This window comes from Somniosus microcephalus, chromosome 15 (assembly GCF_052327205.1).
Source record: "Somniosus microcephalus isolate GS21.2 chromosome 15, FLI_Smic_1.0, whole genome shotgun sequence".
NCBI classification, from domain to species: Eukaryota; Metazoa; Chordata; class Chondrichthyes; order Squaliformes; family Somniosidae; genus Somniosus; species Somniosus microcephalus.
Window position 1 is genome coordinate 54,114,137 of NC_141001.1, and position 5,629 is coordinate 54,119,765.

Sequence of the window (5,629 nt, forward strand, 5' to 3'; positions counted from 1 at the left end):
CTGCACCGTGAATGTGATCTTTGAATTATGAGTAAGATTATATTAGTTCCAGCTTCCCCAGTATCATGCAGTCACAAACATTTCACCCTGGGACTAGCACCCAACACCATACCTCGTCGCTGTAAAGAAAAAGAACAATTCATTAGAATCCAAACAAAGTCCAAATTCTCCACAATTCATTGTTTATTAACACCAGGTTAACGGGTACCAGAAAAGTGCAACTATAGCTAGAAATGACATAGAGTTACATAGAATCTACAGCCATTCGGCCCAACTTGTTTATGCTCCACACGAGCCTCCTCCCACCCCTCTTCATCTAACCCTATCAGCATATCCTTCTATTGCTCTCTCCCTCATGTGCTTATCTAGCTTCCCCTTAAATGCAGCTATGCTATTTGCCTCAACTGCTCCTTGTGGTAGCGAGTTCCACATTCTTACCACTCTTTGGGTAAAGAAGTTTCTCCTGAATTCCCTATTGGATTATTAGTGACTATCTTATATTTATGACCTCTAGTTTTGGACACCCCTACACGTGGAAACATTTTCTCTACGTCCACCCTATCCATTATCTTCTATCAGGTCACCCCTCAGCCTTCTCTTTTCTAGAGAAAAGAGCTTAGCCTGTTTAGCCTTTCCTGATAAGTATATCTTCTCAGTTCTGGTATCACCCTTATGAATCTTCTCTGCACCCTCTCCAGTGCCTCTATATCATTTTTATAATATGGAGACCAGAACTGTGCACAGTACTCCAAGTGTTGTCTAAACAAGGTTCGATACAAGTTTAACATAACTTCTCTACTTTTTAATCCTATCCCTCTAGAAATGAACCGCAATGCTTGGTTTGCTTTTTTAATGGCCTTATTAACCTGTGTTGCTACTTTTTGTGATTTGTGTGTCTGTACCCCGAGATCCCTTTGCTCCTCTACACCATTCTGACTTATTATCCAAGCAGTGTGTGGCTTCCTTATTCTTCCTACCAAAATACACCACCTCACACTTGTCTATATTGAAATTCATTTGCCAATTATATGCCCATTATACTAGAAACAGTACAAATCAAACATATTATTTAAAACTGCAGGTAATACTCACTCTCCCATTTTGATAGTTGTGTGTTATGACCTGTTAATAAAGAACAATTGGATTACTAACTTAATCATTTAACCTAAAATGTTTATTTTATGGGTAGTGTTCAATGCAAATATGCTCAACTATAACGTTTTTGTACATCGATGCTATTGGTGGCATTGCTCAATTAATCAACGTGGCAATGGGAAAAAATTCTCAACGTCAAAATACTGATGACTTGTAACAGTTTTCAAAATCAGGCCCAAGAGGGAAAGGTTAGCCATGCAGAAACTATATCCTTAAGAATGGGTGGCATTTGGAAATTAATTTGAGAAAGTGTTTCTAAATTTGGTCAGAGCACGAAGGGGAGCAGGTGCCTGTCGGATGGGCTCCTTAACGTCAGTCATTCCTCAATCCCACACAGCTTAAGACCAATGCCAGGTGGCCGAAAGGCAACTGGCAAAAAAAAAGCTTTCCCTTTGCAAAACCCAGTGAACTTCTCCAGACTGATCTACCTCTGCTTCTACTGCTGAAAACAAATTACTAATGAAGAAAAATGGTTTTGGTAAACATTAACTATTGAAAGTGTTTACCTGTAATGCACTTATTGTGAGATTATTTGAATATTCAACATTCTTTAAAATCCTACATTGAATGTAACGATTTTAAAACAGTAATGATATGCAGAAATGGGCATATTCTTTTCACCTGTGACTCTTATTTTAAAACATTTAAAAAAAAATTAATTAACAGACGAATGAAACATTTATATTAATATAGATATAAAAAAATATTAAATTACAGCCATAGAAACAATTTTGCTTTATTTTGTACACACATGATTGCAGTACAACTTTAAATAAACAGTTGAATAAAAGATATTAGATTGCAATTGTAAAACATGAGGGTTGCAGGTTGAAAATAGTAACACACAGCAAGAAAGATTGCTAAAGGGAATATAAAAATATGGGATTTGAAAAATCAAAATTAAAGCTCACCTGGAACAAGGGAGATGTAAAGAGGACAGTGAGTCTGGAGAGATGAGTTGAAGACTGGCAAGCCACGGGCAGTTTTCAAAAGCAAGCGGTATAAATTGCTTTGTGTGATGGGTCAGCAAAATGCAGCTTTCTCTTTATGGCAATGAGTTCTCCTTGGACCAATAGACTCCAGCCTCCAGAAATACCCGAGCTGTGCTTTTAGAGTATAAATAAATCAGCTGCAAGACAGCTTGAAGGAACTGTTGACCTGCAGAGAACTTAAAAAAAGTATTCAGTGAAAACCTTCATCCGCTTGAAGATACTTGGTGAAGTCAGGTCTGCGAAGGATAAATTGGCATTTCAGCATCAGAACTAATGGTGTTAGTGCTGCTTGAACTCGTTAAACATTATCAGCAAACAACTGGAGGGTTTTAATTCTTATTTTTTTCTCTTAAGAATCATCTCAGGAGATTAAAATGTTCAGGAAGGAGAAACAGAAATGACCATTTTCTGCTTTTGCATTATTGTAAAGTAGGTTCTACTTCACAGCAATGCAAAAAGTGACAGGATAACTTTGGAGTGAGGTCTTGATCTGAGAGGCCTTAGGAATGCGATCTCACGTCGCTTGGGCATGACACCACATGGAATATAAATCCAGTGCGGCATTAAGCAGATTTTAAAAGTGCTCATGAAGTCTGTAAGAACTCCATACTACTTTATAAGCTTAAGCAAAACTTTCGCCTAGAATTTCCGTGCGGGTTCTCATAATCTCCGACTGAAACTTTGGAAGAAGTTCAGTAAATCCCCCGGAGAAATGGTGTAAATGGCTAAAAATGGCTGTGGTAGATCGGGAGAACCCATGGAAACTCCCCGCCCCCCTCCCCCACCCCCCATCTATATATATAAAAGGATACATCTGTCTGTCTGTCATTCCGTCTGTCTGTCTGTATTGAATTAACTCGAAAGTTATAGAGCGTACCTACACGTGTGTTACATCGAAAGAAAGCTGACGATTCCAGAACCGTCCTAAGCGTATTTACGTTTCGGCCGGACAAAAATTGCGCCCGCGGTATCCAAAAAACGTTCAACATTCCGCTCATTATCCACTCATTAGCATCGAGTGACGTCGAGGTCGACCAATCGTACGGCGGGTTCCTGGCGCGTGCGGCCAGGCCCTCCTAAGGTCGAGTGACGGGACGATTGACCAATCCTACGCTTCGGTGACCTGACGGTCCACCAATCGGTGCGTGTGTGGGCGGGCCTTATCGTTCTGAACCGAGATGAGTCGCCGCCATCTTGATTCCAAACTTTTCCTTTCTTTTTCCCGCTTTCTGCGTGTTTCTTTTCAAATCTACATTTCCAGCAAAAAAAAAGTTGCTTTTAAAAGACAAATTGTTTTTTAAAAAAGTTAATTAATTTGTAAATCTTTTGTCTAACCTCTATAATTTTCCTACCTTTCACCGTTTTTCCAGGCCTCAAAGCCTGGGCGTCTGTTGACCAGCCACGCCCGAGCTAGGCGCCTCCCGTCGCGATCTTTGTGAAGGCTGGAGGGGGCGGGCCTGAGCCGAGCGTCGCCACCGCCGCCATCTTAGTAAAGGCGGGCGGGGCGGGAGTCAGCATCCGCGTCATCTTCTGCCCGGAGCGCGACTTGAGTCCGGCCGGGCCTCACGCGGTAGGTTGCGCGGCAGCGTCTCTCTGGTCTTGAAGCCGGCTCGGGCGGGGACATCGGGAGATCGCGGGGGCGGGACATCGGGAGATCGTGGGGGCGGGACATCGGGAGATCCGGGGGCGGGACATCGGGGGGGCGGGAGATCGGGGGGCGGGACATCGGGAGATCGGGGGATGGGAGATCGGGGGGCGGGAGATCGGGGGGCGGGAGATCGGGGGCGGCACATCGGGAGATCGCGGGGCGGCACATCAGGAGATTGCGAGGCGGCACATCGAGAGATCGGGGGGCGGGACATCGAGAGATCGGGGGGTGGGACATCGGGAGATCGGGGGGCGGGACATCGGGGGATCGGGAGATCGGGGGGCGGGGCTCGGGGACTCCCCCTCTCCCCCCTCTCCTCCCCCCCTCCCCTCCCCCTCCCCCCTTCCTCCCTCCCCCTCCCCTTCCTCCCCCCTTCCTCCCCCTCCCCCCTTCCTCCCCCCTCCCCTCCCTCCCCTTCCTCCCCCCTCCCCCCACCCTCCCCCTCCCCTCCCCCTCTTCCTCCCCCTCCTCCCCCCTCCCCCCTCCCCTCCCCCCTTCCTCCCCCCTCCCCCTCTCCCCCTCCCCTCCCCCTCCCCCCCTGCCCTCCCCCTCCCCCCTCCTCCCCTCCCCTCCCTCCCCCTCCCCCCTCCTCCCCTCCCCTCCCTCCCCCCTCCTCCCCTCCCCTCCCTCCCCTTCCTCCCCCTGCCCTCCCCCTCCCCTCCCTCCCCTCCCCCCTCTCCCCCTCCCTCCCCCTCCCTCCTCCCCCCCTCCTCCCCCCCTCCCTCCTCCCCCTCCCTCCCTCCCCCCTCCCCCTCCCCCTCCCTCCCTCCTCCCTCCCCCCAGTCGCTCTCTCTCTTCCCCCCCAGTCGCGCTCTCTCTTCCCCCCCCCCAGTCGCGCGCTCTCTCTCTCTCTCTCTTCCAACAACAACATGCCCTCGAAAAAGCCTCGGCACCGCCGAGCACTCCAGCTAGTTGTTAATAATTTGAATGTGGACACTTCCACCTGTGCTCTCAAAAACATTCAAAATACATTGGCTGGCAATGGAGCTCTGTCAATGCATAGTTATTAAGCATTTGCAGAGATCTCTCCTGACACTCAGAGCTGGGGGTAGGCTGCAGTATAAATGTGGCCTGTAGCTACTGATCTCAAACAGGCAGTGCAGTATAACCACAAACTAAGATGGTCATAAAATTTTGGGCTGAACCTTAGCAAGCTGAAAATCTGAATAGTGGAAGAGTTTCCTAAACTGACTGTCATCTTTTCAGATACTGATTGCCCTGCTGTGTATTTTTTGTTTTGGTTTAATATCTTTTGATATTTATGGCTTTGACAAGCAAAATGGTTTCACTGAACTTGGAGAATTCTCACTACATTGGGTTGGAATTTGTTGCAAGGCTGTAGTATAATTAGCATGACTGTTATCTGTAGATGTGATTATCCTGTTATGGCTGCTGTGTATATTTTATGGTATAGAAATTGGAGCAGATTTTTAAAAAGATTACATCTGACTAGCGAGATTGCATCTTGCTGTGAATTTAGACATAATACGAATTTGTACACATCAGAGTTGCTCACAGCCAAGCAGCACATGTTTACCTTGATATTGTGTTGCTGGCTGCCAGGTACAGCAATATGATTGCTTCCTACGGTGCTCAGGATCTGACATTTTGTGGGTCCCTAGAACAGAGGTCAGAAGCATCGGAACAAACACTTCTTTCCCATTGGCATTCCAATGGGGATTGGCAGCATATGAAAAAGGGATATGTAGCACTTGGAGATCATGAGGCTTCCCTTGATCCACTCTCTTGATGCCCCAACTCTAATGCAAAAGTGCCTTGAGTAGATCTAGTATTTTATTTTTACTTCTCCCCTTATAATAGTGATGAGCCACCC

General features: G+C 46.6%; 1 long non-coding RNA gene across 1 annotated transcript; it reads right to left on the reverse strand.

Annotated features, from left to right (window-relative positions):
• Positions 1–1,092: 1,092 nt before the first annotated feature.
• On the reverse strand, positions 1,093–2,918 carry LOC147106736 (uncharacterized). Its single transcript, XR_015080980.1, has 2 exons — positions 2,067–2,918; positions 1,093–1,122 (listed from the first exon to the last, which is right to left on the reverse strand). It is a non-coding gene; the product is annotated as an uncharacterized LOC147106736 (long non-coding RNA).
• Positions 2,919–5,629: the final 2,711 nt, after the last annotated feature.